Below are 18,622 nucleotides of genomic sequence, written 5' to 3'. Positions count from 1 at the left end.
TGGAAATGTCATTTTTCAAACAGAAAGATTTTGCTCCACTGCGAAAACCAAGCATTAGTTTAGATTATCAATAGTTCTACCTCCCGTTCTGATAGCGTTATTTCTTTGGTCCGGCCTTCATTGTTTTAGAAATAATACTCAGATAAGTGCTGTGCATGTTAATAGAAAGGACATTTCCATTGCTGTTGCATTGTCACGATTTCAGTGGTCAAGGTTCAGGAACTTGGCACCCTAGGCATTCTGGAGCAGTTTCAGAGCAAATTTGAATATTTGATATCTACCTCCATCACTCATAACACAGCAGAGGCGTATAGATCTGGTTTAAGTTTAGATCGTTTATTGAGGACACTAAATTGTCAAACATTTGGCCCCCTCCCCTGAGTCATATATTGAACTTTATCCATTACATGGCGAATGAAGGTATGTCCCCTGCCACTGTGACCACCTGCATAGCAGGCCTGAATTTTTATACGAAAAGTTATGTTGGGTCAAGCAAGGAAAAAGCTTATTTCCGGTATGAAAAAAACCAGAAGACTGTACATGATCTTATGGCACCTATCACCTATGATATTCTTTGAAAGATTTTAAGGGCTGTACCTCTTGTTTGTATTTCTACTAACTTACAAGTCTAAATATTCTCATCAGCCTTCCTAATAGCATTTTTTGGTTTCTTTAGGGTAGGTGAATTAGCTGTTATAAACAAAGACATGGTAGATAGGGTCGTTGCCCTAAAGGATATTTCTATAGATCATTCACTAGAAATAAATCTTCATTACTCAAAAAACTGACCAAGCAGGGATTGGTTGTACAGTGTGCATTCCTCGAATGGCAGGAAAATATTGCCCTCTATACCATCGCGAGCAGTATCTTGATGTTAGGCACAGGAACCAAGGTCTAGCCTTTTGTAATTGTGATGATTCTTACTTATCAAGATATCACTTTGCAGCAGTATTTAAAAAAAACGTTACCGTATTCACAGGATTAGAGGAAAAGAAATACAAAACACATTCATTTAGGATAGGGGCAGCCACAGAGGCAGCGAGCAGGGGTTTATCTGAGAGAGATATTCAGCTCTTAGGGCGTTGGAGGTCCAATAATTACAAGCGCTATATCACGTTACCTGAGTCTTGCATGGTTCATATTCGATTATAAATTTAAATACTTATCCAGTTACTCTAAATATAGCGCATTGGCTCTCCTTGCTCTTATTTTTCTCCTTGTTTTCTGAAACTCAACAATGGGCTAATTTTAGCCATCAGATTTCAGGGAATCCAGTAGGTAGAGTTTAATACATAGTATGCTCTTCACTTGTGAAGCGAGCATCATTTCACACATCCAGTCGTCTTGGTTGCAGACATCTTGGTCTTCAACACAAAATTTGTTCTCTATGGTGGAGGGGGTTAAAGCGGTATGAAATGAGATTCGATTGTCACACATGTATTGGACATGGTCAACGTTTCAGGGGAACCATCTATGCTCCTAATCCATTGTGGGGCTAATGACATCATCGAGATTGGTACTCTGGTTCTAAGGGAGCAGATCTGTAGGGACCTAAGCAATCTTATGTCGACGCTGCCTAATACACTTATAGTACAACTGTATGGTTTTGGATGCTACCTCGAGGCAGTAAGCGAGGTTCTGAGACCGTTTATGGTGCCAATCGCGCATGTATGCGAGTTAACAGGGCAGTGGCAACGCTTGTGTTGGATTTAGGTTGTGGCTACATAAAATACCCAGATCTTCAAGGCAATAAAGTCGAACGGTTCGATATTAATAAGGTTCATTTAAGTAGCATCGGCAATAACATTTTTCTTGATTCAGGGTGGTAAAAAAATGGTATTCGAGGGGGACAGGATATTTCCATAAAAATGTTAAATCTTTATGTTGTAGAACAGGTATGGTTATTGATACTTTGTTAGCTTAGTTCCCAATTGCATATATACGGAATTTGTTATTTGTGGCGGTGACACACATAAGTTATCAATTTTGCGTGCCATTTGGCAGAACTTCGCTAACATTAAGGAAGTATTAAAGGTAGGTTTCGCCCAATGAAATATAAAGACTACGAAATTGAAATTTATCCTGTACAAAGATATAATATGGTCATTTGCATATTATTCTGTCCGGCTGACAATCGTAATAAATCAAGGTAATTTTTAATACTTTTTTTTCCCATCTTTTCTTACGTTTATCGGATTTTACAAAAAAATATTTATTTGGTTGGGCGAAACCTACATTTAAATTATAATTGATAAACATTTAAGGGAAATTCACAAAATCCGTTCATAATTGGTTACTCCTCGATCAGGAAACCTATTTGCATAAGCAAAACAAACTCTGGTATTAAATAAAATATATGTATTATATTGTAATTGTTGTGGTGAATAAAATATCAAAAGTTCTTGATTTCGTGAGTATTTCGTTACATTTCACAAATTTACAATGTTATAAGTATTGTTAGGTGATTTCTGCCAGTAAGACTCCATCTAAACATACATATGGAACAAAACAAGAATTTCATAGTGCAAACATACATTTTGTGTTGTAACTAATGTTTATAAGACTTCTCTGTCCATATGCATAAAGTACTGAAGAAAAACTGAGATGTCAAAATTTTCTCCCAGAAAAGGCACATTTAAGTTCAAAATACGTTTTGTAAATCATCTACATTTGTATGGACATGTACAATCGTAATAGTAAATTAATAATCAATTTTGTATTACAATATCCATAACAACAATGCATATAGTACAATATTTTGTGCTAACCAATTACCATGTTCAAATGACCCAGGCTTCTTCTGACCTAAAATGCTCAAATGGAAAATTATACCTCGGGCTTTGTAACAGTATCCAGTCGTAGAATACGCCTAGCTTTCATACATCGCACGGATGACTTCATGTGTGCAATGTGTCGTAATAGTTAAAAGCATGAAACAATAGAAGACTCTTTCATAGATGTACCAAGAGATATTTAATAGCTTTAATGAAAGGAATTGGTATTACGTACGCTAATTGTTACCCCTTATTTACGATTTAATCCGTTAGGCAGAATTGTGTTAGTATATATCATGGAAAAGTATATATATATATATCAGGGGAATTCTCAAATGTTTCGTCTAAGAACTGCCCTACCATGAGTTTTGTTGATATCAGAGTCGTCATCACGGGAGGCATATGTGTAACGGTACTATGTCTGTACATCATCGGACTTGGTTACTGGAACGTCACCAGGATTCGGCCTATTATAGTTACAACTGTTCAGACCAGTCCAGGTTAGTATGGACAAAACAAGAGTTTTAGTAGGTTTCAACAAAACTATGTTTTTTTTTTATAAAAATGCAATGCTATTGTATTGGGAATAGAACTACGTTTACTACGATAGTGTTTTAAAATATGTAATTTTTGTAAACGGGGTTGCAGATACCTTTCCCATGACAAAAAACTTTTCAAATTTAAATAGATTAAAAACAGTCCAAAATGCTTTGACAATGGATAATTTAGAATTTATAAAAAAAAAAAAAAAAAAAAAACCTACTTAAGATCAACACTAACAGGTAGGTAATATTCTCTGGGAATAAGCAAATATATTGTTTATTCGATATCATACATAATCAGTCTTGTAGCTCCTGACATATCGTTGACGGTCAGTGATGAAAAGTGTCACTAATACTTTATACCAAAATGTTCAATAGGTTATCATGAAATGACGATGAAAATCATCCTTATAGTTCGTTAACCATAGAAATAGCCGGCATTACGAAAAAACAACAGCTTCATGAAATTAGGGGGTCGATGTACAAACGTATTTCAATAAAACATACATGTATGTTGTTCTTTTATTATCTAATATTTGAGGACAGTTAACAAGATTACTTTAGCATCCGGCGCCAGCTACAGTCTCTGAGCATTAGACATGGTAATGATTGTCTATATCTATTTTTACAGAACAAAACTTGACGATTAACGGGAAACAAATTGGAGGTCACTCTATTGATTTATCTATGGATTGTCGTATAAAATATTTACAGAAAGGATGTCGCCATTATGACAAAAAGAACAAGTATTTTATTCGAAATCTCCGAGATAATGCAATTTTTTTCGAATCAAAAAAGCTCAATATCAGTGTTTGTAAGGTGCCCAAGACGGGAAGTACTTTTTTGGCGACTATTTTTTCCATATTAACAAAGCATCGATCAGCTTCTAAAGCCTTTGATACGCCAAGAAGAAGCATGCATGCCATGAGCACAAGATTCAGTACTCGGTTGCGAAAGGAAAGTGATAATTTGACAACACGTGCCTTTTCAATTGCACGTGATCCGTATTCAAGATTATTTTCAGTCTTCATAGACAAGGTTTACATGTGTCCACAAAGATCTTTTGAAATATTTTCAAAAGATATTAAAAAAGGACCTTTTTCGACCCAATTTGGAAACTGTGGGTACAATGTTTCATTCAACGATTTTTTGGACAGAGTAACCATCGATATTGTAAAAGGACATGAAGTTAATCGACACTGGTCTCCTATATACTCTTTGTGTAGAGTGTGTAACATGGAATATCAGTACGTAATCAAACAGGAGACACTGACCAGGGACTTGGAGTATATCATTAATCAGCTGAACATCAGCAGTGATATAAAAACCACGGTGACAGAAATGTTTCACGAAGCTGATGCGAATAAGACGATAAAAGGTATTATAAAATCGATGTATTACATTAGGACTAAATATATTGTAAATTGTAGCAACACACTGGCATTTGCCTTGAAACTATGGGAAGGTTTCAAAATACAGGGTTATATCAGATCCAACGTAGCTTTCCCATTATCATCTTTTAGGCCGGAAAGCAGTGTAAACGCTGATGGATTCACCAAGGCTGTTCTAACAGCAATGCATACTAACCCTTTATCGAGCACAGAACGAAAGGCTCAGCGTAGACAAGCGTTAGTAAAGGCGTATACAAGTGTGTCCAAGCGTGTTATTTCTCAAATTCAGGAAGCGTATAAAATGGATTTCCGTCTATTCGGTTACGACTCCAATCCACCATCTTGAATGTCCATATAGCGTAGTTGTATTGTCTTAGCTCGCAATCGTATTAGTAAAGCGATTATATGAATACCCGTGCGCCTATGTTACAGTGGTCAACATGATGGTTTTATGACCGTACTAGTTGATGCTTACTTCGTCCATTTGCAACACCCGAGGATTGTATTGTAACGTGCCGTACTTGGATTCCTGCTATGAATCAATATATACAGATAATATAGGTTACTACCAGTAACACTACATAATATTCACTTATTAGGTGAGACAACACCTAAACTATCAAGAAATCAAATTAATGCATTTAAAATATTAAGTACATCAATGGTTTAATTGTAATCAAAATTTTCTAATCACACAGCTATAAGTTCCATGGTTACCATTAAAAAATGCATAAATCAACTACATTTGAACATTTTGTACTTCTTTGTCTATTTATTGAAAGTTTTTTGTCTAAGAAACAATAGAGCGCATCTTAAACAAACATAATATTTATTCACAATATGTAAGTACCCCAGACACACATGTACGATAAATATAAAGTTAGTTCAAGGATGAGGTCTACAGTTTCTAGATGAAAATCTTAGCAAACTGATATCAAAATTAACTAAATATCCACATTTTAATTTTCACATCCATATTTTGGATGGTTTTCATAATATTTACAGCTGTAATGATCCATAGCAATAAAAAATTAAGTATTTTCACCAATATTCATAGAGTTAGGAAAACTTAGTATAACTGTATTAAGCTGTGTTAGAATGGGAGAGTTATTGTGACGTAAAGTAACTGTATAGAGCCGTGTTAGAATGGAAGAGTTGTTGTGACGTAAAGTAACTGTATAGAGGCTTGTTAGAATGGAAGAGTTGTTGTGACGTAAAGTAACTGTATAGAGTCGTGTTAGAATGGGAGAGTTGTTGTGACGTAAAGTAACTGTATAGAGTCGTGTTAGAATGGGAGAGTTGTTGTGACGTAAAGTAACTGTATAGAGTCGTGTTAGAATGGGAGAGTTATTGTGACGTAAAGTAACTGTATAGAGTCGTGTTAGAATGGGAGAGTTATTGTGCCGTAAAGTAACTGTATAGAGTCGTGTTAGAATGGGAGAGTTATTGTGCCGTAAAGTAGCTGTATAGAGGTTTGTTAGAATGGGAGAGTTGTTGTGCCGTAAAGTAACTGTATAGAGTCGTGTTAGAATGGGAGAGTTATTGTGCCGTAAAGTAACTGTATAGAGTCGTGTTAGAATGGGAGAGTTATTGTGACGTAAAGTAACTGTATAGAGTCGTGTTAGAATGGGAGAGTTGTTGTGACGTAAAGTAACTGTATAGAGTCGTGTTAGAATGGGAGAGTTATTGTGACGTAAAGTAACTGTATAGAGTCGTGTTAGAATGGGAGAGTTATTGTGACGTAAAGTAACTGTATAGAGTCGTGTTAGAATGGAGTTATTGTGACGTAAAGTAACTGTATAGAGTCGTGTTAGAATGGGAGAGTTGTTGTGACGTAAAGTAACTGTATAGAGTCGTGTTAGAATGGGAGAGTTATTGTGACGTAAAGTAACTGTATAGAGTCGTGTTAGAATGGGAGAGTTGTTGTGACGTAAAGTAACTGTATAGAGTCGTGTTAGAATGGGAGAGTTGTTGTGACGTAAAGTAACTGTATAGAGTCGTGTTAGAATGGGAGAGTTGTTGTGACGTAAAGTAACTGTATAGAGTCGTGTTAGAATGGGAGAGTTTGTTGTGACGTAAAGTAACTGTATAGAGTCGTGTTAGAATGGGAGAGTTGTTGTGACGTAAAGTAACTGTATAGAGTCGTGTTAGAATGGGAGAGTTGTTGTGACGTAAAGTAAATGTATAGAGTAGTGTTAGAATGGGAGAGTTTGTTGTGCCGTAAAGTAACTGTATAGAGTCGTGTTAGAATGGGAGAGTTGTTGTGACGTAAAGTAACTGTATAGAGTCGTGTTAGAATGGGAGAGTTGTTGTGACGTAAAGTAACTGTATAGAGTCGTGTTAGAATGGGAGAGTTGTTGTGCCGTAAAGTAACTGTATAGAGTCGTGTTAGAATGGGAGAGTTGTTGTGACGTAAAGTAACTGTATAGAGTCGTGTTAGAATGGGAGAGTTGTTGTGACGTAAAGTAACTGTATAGAGTCGTGTTAGAATGGGAGAGTTGTTGTGACGTAAAGTAACTGTATAGAGTCGTGTTAGAATGGGAGAGTTGTGACGTAAAGTAACTGTATAGAGTCGTGTTAGAATGGGAGAGTTGTTGTGACGTAAAGTAACTGTATAGAGTCGTGTTAGAATGGAAGAGTTGTTGTGACGTAAAGTAACTGTATAGAGTCGTGTTAGAATGGGAGAGTTGTTGTGACGTAAAGTAACTGTATAGAGTCGTGTTAGAATGGGAGAGTTATTGTGACGTAAAGTAACTGTATAGAGTCGTGTTAGAATGGGAGAGTTGTTGTGACGTAAAGTAACTGTATAGAGTCGTGTTAGAATGGGAGAGTTATTGTGACGTAAAGTAACTGTATAGAGTCGTGTTAGAATGGGAGAGTTGTTGTGACGTAAAGTAACTGTATAGAGTCGTGTTAGAATGGGAGAGTTGTTGTGACGTAAAGTAACTGTATAGAGGCGTGTTAGAATGGAAGAGTTGTTGTGACGTAAAGTAACTGTATAGAGTCGTGTTAGAATGGGAGAGTTGTTGTGACGTAAAGTAACTGTATAGAGTCGTGTTAGAATGGGAGAGTTGTTGTGACGTAAAGTAACTGTATAGAGTCGTGTTAGAATGGGAGAGTTATTGTGCCGTAAAGTAACTGTATAGAGTCGTGTTAGAATGGGAGAGTTATTGTGCCGTAAAGTAACTGTATAGAGTCGTGTTAGAATGGGAGAGTTGTTGTGACGTAAAGTAACTGTATAGAGTCGTGTTAGAATGGGAGAGTTGTTGTGACGTAAAGTAACTGTATAGAGTCGTGTTAGAATGGGAGAGTTGTTGTGACGTAAAGTAACTGTATAGAGGCTTGTTAGAATGGGAGAGTTGTTGTGACGTAAAGTACATGTAACTTTATAGAGGCTTGTTAGAATGGGAGAGTTATTGTGACGTAAAGTAACTGTATAGAGTCGTGTTAGAATGGGAGAGTTATTGTGACGTAAAGTAAATGTAGAATGGGAGAGTCGTTGTGACGTAAAGTAACTGTATAGAGGCTTGTTAGAATGGGAGAGTTTTTGTGACGTAAAGTAATTGTATTTAAAACATGGCTATGATGCCATCTTTTGTTGTCCATCGTGCTTTATTTAGACTATTGTTCCAGTATTGTTCTGTCTGTAGATTAGTGCACATTTCACTGTACATTAGTTTACCTGTAGCTGTAGATTAGTTTCAACTGATATACGGTTCCAGGTAAACTAATAAACAATGAAAGGTAGAGAGTGACACTACATGCAGCATTGTAAAATTGGATAGGACAGATCAATAACAAATAAATGTAATCAAAGTGAACATAAATGTAATAGAAGACTTCAATGATACATATTATTACATATTTTCTGTTTTATATACTGATTCGTGGACATCGGCATAAATCCAATCACATCAACCACAACACATAAAATTACTCCTTGTGTTGAAAATCAAGAGTCTTTAGTATTTCGACAGCACAGCCATTCCTACAATGATATTTTGATATTAAATAGAAATGTTTATTTTCTTTCTTTGAAAATTGAATGAATACTTTCGGTATATTTCCCAATTATTTCACTGTTAATTACTTTATTTCTTGAATACATACTTTCGGTACAATTCCTTATTTAAAAATCAAAGCCTAATGAACAAATTTAAAATTTTAAGCTCTCTTTTCATCACTTTGCCGTTTTCACTGAATTTCAATATAGTTTCCTTTAGAATCTACTAAATCTTAATATTTTTTTTAAAAGGATCAATCATATTCTTTATTTCATAACGTAAAGCGGTATGTTCAAAATTTATGCGTTTCCATGGTAATCCTCCATATCTTATGAATTTCCGACAAGTTATATACAAGTGAATGGTCTGCTTTTGACATAAACAGCAGTTAAATTAACATACTCCCTTAATGGAAATTTGATAATCATTTTAGATAGTCGACTCCATAACGATCTGATCTGCACTGTCTGCCAGGTTGCCTCTTGTACTGCTGCTCCACTTAGAAGGAAGAGAACTCAAACTCACAAAAAATTCTCTGGTAATAACATTGGTATGGAAATTCATGAAAAATTCATGCAATGCATGCACGACCAGAGTAGACATATTACAACTGTGTTGACATGTTCAGAGTCAAAGATTGCTGAAGGCCTTACCTGTAGCTGTAAATTAGTTACACAATAGCCATATTTAGCACTGTATCAGAGTGCCATGTATGTTCAGAGTCAAAGATTGCTGAAGGCCTTACCTGTAGTTGTAGATTAGTTACACAATAGCCATATTTAGCACTGTATCAGAGTGCCATGTTTTAAGTAAGACGGGCCGAGAATTGTTCATTACCTTGACTAATCTACAGTTTGAGGTGTTTCTCCTATACAGAGTCGTGTTAGATTGGGAGAGTTGTTGTGACGTAAAGTAACTGAATAAAGACGTGTTAGAATCGGAGAGTTGTTGTGATGTAAAGTAACTGTAGAGTGGGATAGTCACTGTGACGTAAAGTAACTGTAGAGTGGGAGAGTCACTGTGACGTAAAGTAACTGTAGAGTGGGAGAGTCACTGTGACGTAAAGTAACTGTAGAGTGGGAGAGTCACTGTGACGTAAAGTAACTGTAGAGTGGGAGAGTCAAGTAACTGTAGAGTGGGAGAGTCACTGTGACGTAAAGTAACTGTAGAGTGGGAGAGTCACTGTGACGTAAAGTAACTGTAGAGTGGGAGAGTCACTGTGACGTAAAGTAACTGTAGAGTGGGAGAGTCACTGTGACGTAAAGTAACTGTAGAGTGGGAGAGTCACTGTGACGTAAAGTAACTGTAGAGTGGGAGAGTCACTGTGACGTAAAGTAACTGTAGAGTGGGAGAGTCACTGTGACGTAAAGTAACTGTAGAGTGGGAGAGTCACTGTGACGTAAAGTAACTGTAGAGTGGGAGAGTCACTGTGACGTAAAGTAACTGTAGAGTGGGAGAGTCACTGTGACGTAACTATTGTAACCTGTAGAGTGGGTGATATTACTCCATATTTTCTGTTTTATATACGGATTCGTGGGACATCGGCTTAACATCCAATAGAGTGGGTGAGTCAATACGTGACTCCTTGTAAAGTCAAGAGCTTAACTGTAGTTAGTGGGAGTATACTTTCGGTATTTTAAAAATCAAAGCCTAATGAACAAATTTAAAATTTTAAGCTCTCTTTTCATCACTTTGCCGTTTTCACTGAATTTCAATGTAGTTTCCTTTAGAATCTACTAAATCTTAATATTTTTTTTAAAAGGATCAATCATATTCTTTATTTCATAACGTAAAGCGGTATGTTTAAAATTTATGCGTTTCCATGGCAATCATCCATATCTTATAAATTTCCGACAAGTTATATACAAGTGAATGGTCTGCTTCTGACATAAACAGCAGTTAAATTAACATACTCTCTTAATGGAAATTTGATAATCATTTTAGATAGTCGACTCCATAACGATCTGATCTGCACTGTCTGCTAGGTTGCCTCTTGTACTGCGGCTCCACTTAGAAGGAAGAGAACTCAAACTCACAAAAAATTCTCTGGTAATAACATTGGTATGGAAATTCATGAAAAATTCATGCAATGCATGCAGGACCAGAGTAGACATATTACAACTGTGTTGACATGTTCAGAGTCAAAGATTGCTGAAGGCCTTACCTGTAGCTGTAGATTAGTTACACAATATCCATATTTGGCACTGTATCAGAGTGCCATGTATGTTCAGAGTCAAAGATTGCTGAAGGCTTACCTGTAGTTGTAGATTAGTTACACAATAGCCATATTTAGCACTGTATCAGAGTGCCAACTGTTTTAAGTAAGACGGGCCGAGAATTGTTCATTACCTTGACTAATCTACAGTTTGAGGTGTTTTCCTATACAAAGTCGTGTAAGATTGGGAGAGTTGTTGTGACGTAAAGTAACTGAATAAAGACGTGTTAGAATCGGAGAGTTGTTGTGATGTAAAGTAACTGTATAGTGGGTGAGTCACTGTGACGTAAAGTAACTGTAGAGTGGGTGAGTCACTGTGACGTAAAGTAACTGTAGAGTGGGAGAGTCACTGTGACGTAAAGTAACTGTAGAGTGGGTGAGTCACTGTGATGTAAAGTAACTGTAGAGTGGGAGAGTCACTGTGACGTAAAGTAACTGTAGAGTGGGTGAGTCACTGTGACGTAAAGTAACTGTATAGAGCCGTGTTAGAATGGGAGAGTTGATCTGATGTAAAGTAACTGTATAGAGGCCGTGTTAGAATGGGAGAGTTGTTGTGATGTAAAGTAACTGTATAGAGGATTGTTAGAACGGGAGAGTTGTGAAGTAAAGTAACTGTATAGAGGCTTGTTAGAATTAGAGAGTTGTTGTGAAGTAGAGTAACCGTATAGTTTTCAGATATATGTGGTGTCCATAAAATGATTTTACAATACAATTTAGTTTTTTGATAATGTGTTGGCCCATTTATTATTATATATCTGATATTATCGGGGCTCAAATGACAATATTTCCATATTCTGATGTCCCGATATGTGTCCTGTATCCATGCAGTCTTTAAACGTTTGAGAAAAATCTAAACAAAAAAGTCTATTGCAATTAGAGTAAAGTAAAACTCTAGATTGACTGCAATTTTGATGTACTACGTAAATAGATAGTCCAAATACTTCTTATTAAAACCTACATCTTAATCTTGGACACATTAATTTATACACATTGGATACAGTTAGTTACCATAATGATGGTATAATTTTATCATGACACTTTCCTCTCCCTATAATGACATATAAATGTAGATGTGTAGTATGGTAAATCGTAGACCAAATTCATGGAATGTTTCCCAGCGACTATTTAAAGGGAAGTAACTTGTATGTAGTACCGCATTATGTACATGTTACATGCATCCTTAATACTCCAGGGGTCCCGATCACTTACGACCTCTACACCCCTGGAATATCTCATAGTAAAACTAAAGGCTGCTTAGGGAACAAATCTGAACCAATCACTGACCTGCAAAAAAAGTCTATGAAGACTACAGAGAAAGGAAAGCGATGTTCAACTTCAAAGCCACACGGTCAACGAAAGTTAACCGTTATACGGTTCTTTTGATGTGCATCAAAATACTAAATTACCTGTTCTGTTCTGTTGCCTCCAGTTTTACTATGATATAGTCCAAGGTGTAGAGATGATAAATGATCGGAACCCCTAGAATATCGAGGATGGTCCAGGGTTGTAGAGATCGTAAATGATCGGAACCCCTGGAATATCGAGGATGGTTACCTGCTACATGTATCACAGTAATCATGCTTACAGAGAATACATACGTGACTGTATCTACAGTTAGATCTACTATACATTGTGACCATCCACTCTGCTCTGCTCAAAGGTCGGCATTACATCGACAGAGATCAGCTGGGTGGTAACAAAGGTCGGCATTATATTGACAGAGATCAGCTGGGTGGTAACAAAGGTCGGCAATACATCGACAGAGATCAGCTGGGTGGTAACAAAGGTCGGCAATATATTGACCGAGATCTAACAAAGGTCGGCAATATATTGACCGAGATCAGCTGGGTGGTAAAAAAGGTCGGCAGTACATGGACAGAGATCAGCTGATTGGTAAAAAAGATCGGCAGTACATTGACGGAGATCAGCTGGATGGTAAAAAAGGTCGGCAGTACATTGACAGAGGTCAGCTGATTGGTAAAAAAGATCGGTAGTGCATTGACAGAGATCAGCTAGGTAGTAAAAAGGTCGGCATTACATTGACAGAGATCAGCTGGGTGGTAAAAAAGGTCGGCAGTACATGGACACAGATCAGCTGATTGGTAAAAAAGATCGGCAGTACATTGACAGAGATCAGCTGATTGGTAAAAAAGATCGGCAGTACATTGACAGAGATCAGCTGATTGGTAAAAAAGATCAGCAGTACATTGACAGAGATCTGCTGGGTGGTAAAAAGGTCGGCAGTACATTGACAGAGATTAGCTGATTGGTAAAACAGATCAGCAGTACATTGACAGAGATCAGCTGGGTGGTAAAAAAGATCAGCAGTACATTGACAGAGATCTGCTGGGTGGTAAAAAGGTCGGCATTACATGAACAGAGATCAGCTGATTGGTAAAAAAGATCGGCAGTACATCGACAGAGATCTGCTGGGTGGTACATCGACAGAGATCTGCTGGGTGGTACGTACATTGACAGAGATCTGCTGGGTGGTACATCGACAGAGATCTGCTGGGTGGTACATCGACAGAGATCTGCTGGGTGGTACATCGACAGAAATCTGCTGGGTGGTACATCGACAGAGATCTGCTGGGTGGTACATTGACAGAGATTGTTATTATGATGACAGAAATAAGCAGTAGGATGGTAGAGCGCCCGCGTCGGGAAGCCATACCAACGATCATAAAATGAGCGTTACAGCAAAGGTGACATCTATGGATTGAGCCATCAGATGATCGTGTGAGAGACGAGACTATAACATGTTCAGTGAATGTCATTAGCTCCAATAAATCTAGAGCGGTTAGATGAACCAAAGACAAGCAATAGCAGGATAGCGTGGCCTAGGAATTTACATACGATGTGAAGAGTGATTGAAAAGCATTCGAAACAGAGTTGATGAAGTATACACAGTCAGCAAATTAGGCCGAATGCGATTGTCATGATACTATATAGGGAAAATAAGCGAATCCTTTACCTTGACAATAGATCGTATAACTTGTGGACATCTATGTTCACTATTGTCACTAAATGTCGTATTTTATTGCCCTGAGTTGTCTTTCCTTACGAAGGTTTGTAACAAGAAAGTGTCGTAGAATCGTAATCAATAACCGGAAATATGTAAATAAGGCCAATTTAAGGTGTAGCTTTGGTTCAAACGTGTGATGTAAATAAGGCCAATTAAATGTGTAGCTTTGGTTCAAACGTTTGATGTAAATAAGGCTAATTAAATGTGTAGCTTTGGTTCAAACGTTTGATGTAAATAAGGCTAATTAAATGTGTAGCTTTGGTTCAAACGTTTAATGTATATAAAGGCTAATTAAATGTGTAGCTTTGGTTCAAACGTTTGGTGTAAATAAGGCCAATTAAATGTGTAGCTTTGGTTCAAACGTTTGATCTAAATAAGACTAATTTAATGTGTAGCTTTGGTTCAAACGTTTGATCTAAATAAGACTAATTTAATGTGTAGCTTTGGTTCAAACGTTTGATGTAAATAAGGCTAATTAAATGTATAGCTTTGGTTCAAACGTTTGATGTTAATAAGGCTAATTTAATAGGTAGCGTTGGTTCAAACATTTAATGTAAATAGGGCTAATTACTTGTGTAGCTTTGGTTCAAACGTTTCATGTAAATGAGGCTAATTAAATTTGTAGCTTTGGTTCAAACGTTTGATGTAAAAAAGGCTAATTAAATGTGTAGCTTTGGTTCAAACGTTTGATGTAAACTACCTGTCATTTGATAGACTTAGTGGTCAGTTCGAATATAGTTCTAAAGTTCTTCCCTGAACTGGTTGTGATTTATCCGCTAATAGACAAATAAAGAAGAGGTCCCAAATGCCTTAACCGGTTATTAGACAAGCTTGAAAACTGTAGAATACGAAATAATTTAATAAGATTTTTCAAGAAAGTGACTTTGACACCAAGAAACATAAAAACTTAAAAGTATTCGGACGGTTTTTATCATTGTTATATATTGAAAGCCAAGTCATTCAAATGGATAGACAAACATGCATGATGCCTTATAAACATTAGTGTCGACACATAATTAATGCATCGTGAAGTTCTTTGCTTTTATGCCTTATGTACAAATGTATGTTATGGAGATAAGCCGAAAACTGTACAATATGTGGGACAGAGAACTGTATCGAGGCCCGTCAGAGCATGTGGGATAGAGAACTGTATCGAGGCCCGTCAGAGCCGAGTCTGTTCTCTATCCCACATATTGTACAGTTTGAGGCTTATCTCTAACTTAAAACAAAGCAAGTCTTTGCGTTAATAAAGTACACTTTTATTTCTAATATAAGCCAGTTTTTTGGTGTGTGTGGTTTTTTGTTTTTTTGGTTTTTTTTTGTTTTGTTTTGCCTTTGTCTATGAGCTCAGGTAACTCTACCAATGTGCATTCAACCATGACAAATCCTATATAGACAATTGCAACACAGAATTACCTTTACCTGTGTTGTATCCAGGCCAGTTCAAAACAGTTGGTGCACCCAGAACTTTCATTGAATTCAGGGGATTTGAAATTTCGACCTCTCTTGGTACAGTTCAGGATTTATTTATACCATGTGCAATTTTATTCAACAAGCCAATGGGATTTAGATGAAATTCTGAAATATTGTTGAAACAATATCAGAATAAGTGTAAAACCAAAGTGAAGATGATTTGGATATCTAAAATCAAAAGTGATGTACAAAACAACATGGTTTCAGAATGTGGAGTTAATGTTGTAGATAAGTGTTAAATGGTGAATTCATAATAATTAAAACATAGTTGTGATGTCATATATTGTTGTTTCTGTACTTTAACTCCAGGATTATGGGACCATTACCTGTAACTGTCCTATATGTTACCTTTTACTGTCTTATATGTGACTCTAATATAAGACAGTCACTTATAAGACAGTAAAAGGTAGCATATGGGAGAGTTACACAATACGGGTGAGTACATGTCTCCAGGCATAATCCCATAATAATGTTAACACACAACACACAACCTGCCGGAATATTCCATAATTTTTAAATCCAAATTACGAATAAAATCCCACACAATGAATATGAAGAGAATTTAATCCTCTATTGATGCAGAATTAAACACATCCACAGAATTTCTGTATATATCCCATATCGAGTTTTCCTCCTTATTATGAATTCACCATTTAACACTTATCTACAGCATTAACTCTAATTTCCGCTTTCTGAAAACCTTGTTTTTGTACACCAATTTTGATTTTAAATTTCCAAATCATCTACACTGTAGTTTTACTCTTATTTTGATTTTGTTTCAACAATATTTCAGAATTTCACCTAAATCCCATTGGCTTGTTGAATGAAATTGCACATGGTATAAATAAATCCAAGATTGTTCCTAGAAAGGTCGAAACTTTAAATCCTCTGAATTCAATGTAAGTTCTGGGGGCATCGACACTTTTGAACTAGCCGGGGAAACCACTATTATATGCGATCATTTTAGCAAGACGCTTTCAAACAAACGCCTAAATTGCAAGTCTAATTTCATATGTCATTTCTTGACGACATCAGACATTGGACAGAAATGTCCTTTAAGCAATAAAAGTCACTAAAGTCACCTTATTATATCGATTACTGAAATCAATAAATACATGTATAAGAAAGTAATATTCTTCCTTCACTGTCGATGGACATGGTTAAGGTGAATTTACAGATAGTTGTTCAACCAAAAAGCATGCTTCATGCATTCCGTTCATGAATACTATTCATCACATATAACACAGGCAAAGGTAATTCTATGTTGCCATTGTCTATATTGGATTTGTCATGGTTGAATGCACATTGGTAGAGTTACCTGAGCTCATAGACAAATGCAAAAACTGGCTTATATTAGAAATAAAAGCGTACTTCAATTAAGTTAGAGATAATCCTCAAACCGTACAATATGTTGGAGAAAGAACAGATCTCGGCCCGTACTCACCCGTATTGTGTAACTCTCCCATATGCTACCTTTTACTGTCTTTTAAGTGACTGTATTATATCAGAGTCACATATAAGACAGTAAAATGTAACATATAGAACAGTTACAGGTAATGGTCCGATAATCCGGGAGTTAAAGTACAGAAACAACAATAGATGACATCACAACTATGTTTTAAGACCGTAAATACTCATTTCACGGCACTGTCGACGTACATAGATTGCGTATAATCCAGTACTGCCAAAGTTATTCTCAGCTCTTATCTTTGATGTGCAAAATAAAAACCTATGCATTATAGGCATTGTAATTTAATTTCAAAACATAGATAAATTTTTGTATTAAATAAACTTTTTGATTCATGAGTACAACAAATTATATATCTATTTCCTTTAATCAACTATACGCCTAAAACGCGTATACGTGATTCCGTGAATTCAATACATTTAATGACACAACAAAGCATGAGAAGTTTGAGTATGTACTTGTCTTGTCAAATTGACGGTCAAACCTTGCTATGAATATTACTTAAATTAAACAATTAGACAACTTCGGTAGCAGTGACCTGTGTATAACTTGAAAATGGAGTTTCGGTAAAGGGCTATAACATTGTGTAAATATTAGTGTTATTATTTGTGTATGTACACAATTGTGTATGTAGATACACGTACTTTGTTATATGAGTCATATACCTGATATCAACGGTTGTATTCCAGATGGGTCCGTAAAATTATATGATTATAGGATACGAACTACTTGAAGTAGAAGATATAATTCCAACAATGTGGACAAAATATTGTCGATTTTTCAAGGCGATCTGCCCCTTTATCAATACACAGAACGAACAAATGAAATTACATATAAAGGATGTTCATAAATGTTCACAACAACATAAACAATGAACATATATAAAGGACAGTCACAAATGTTCACAACAACATAAACAATGTTCACAACAAAATAAGCAATGATGTCATATAAAGGACGGTAACAAATGTTCACAACAACGTAAACAATGATTACACATAACAGGACGGTCACAAATGTTCACAACATAACAAAGAACACATATAAAGGACGGTCACAAATGTTCACAACATAACAAAGAACACATATAAAGGACGGTCACAAATGTTCACAACAACATAAACAATGAACACATATAAAGGACGGTCACAAATGTTCACAACATAAAAAAACACATATAAAGGACGGTCACAAATTCACAACATAAAAATGAACACATATAAAGGACGGTCACAAATGTTCACAACAAAATAAGCAATGAACACATATAAAGGACGGTAACAAATGTTCACAACAACATAAACAATGATTACACATAAAGGACGGTCACAAATGTTCACAACATAACAAAGAACACATATAAAGGACGGTCACAAATGTTCACAACAACATAACAAAGAACACATATAAAGGACGTTCATAAATGTTCACAACAACATAAACAATGTTCACAACAAAATAAGCAATGATGTCATATAAAGGACGGTAACAAATGTTCACAACAACATAAACAATGAACATATATAAAGGACGGTCACAAATGTTCACAACAACATAAACAATGAACATATATAAAGGACGGTCACAAATGTTCACAACAACATAAACAATGAACACATATAAAGGACGGTCACAAATGTTCACAACAACATAAACAATGAACACATATAAAGGACGGTCACAAATGTTCACAACAACATAACAAAGAACACATATAAAGGACGGTCACA

Source organism: Argopecten irradians, chromosome 7 (genome assembly GCF_041381155.1).
Source record: "Argopecten irradians isolate NY chromosome 7, Ai_NY, whole genome shotgun sequence".
Classification (NCBI taxonomy): domain Eukaryota; kingdom Metazoa; phylum Mollusca; class Bivalvia; order Pectinida; family Pectinidae; genus Argopecten; species Argopecten irradians.
Note: the sequence above shows the minus strand (reverse complement) of the source record.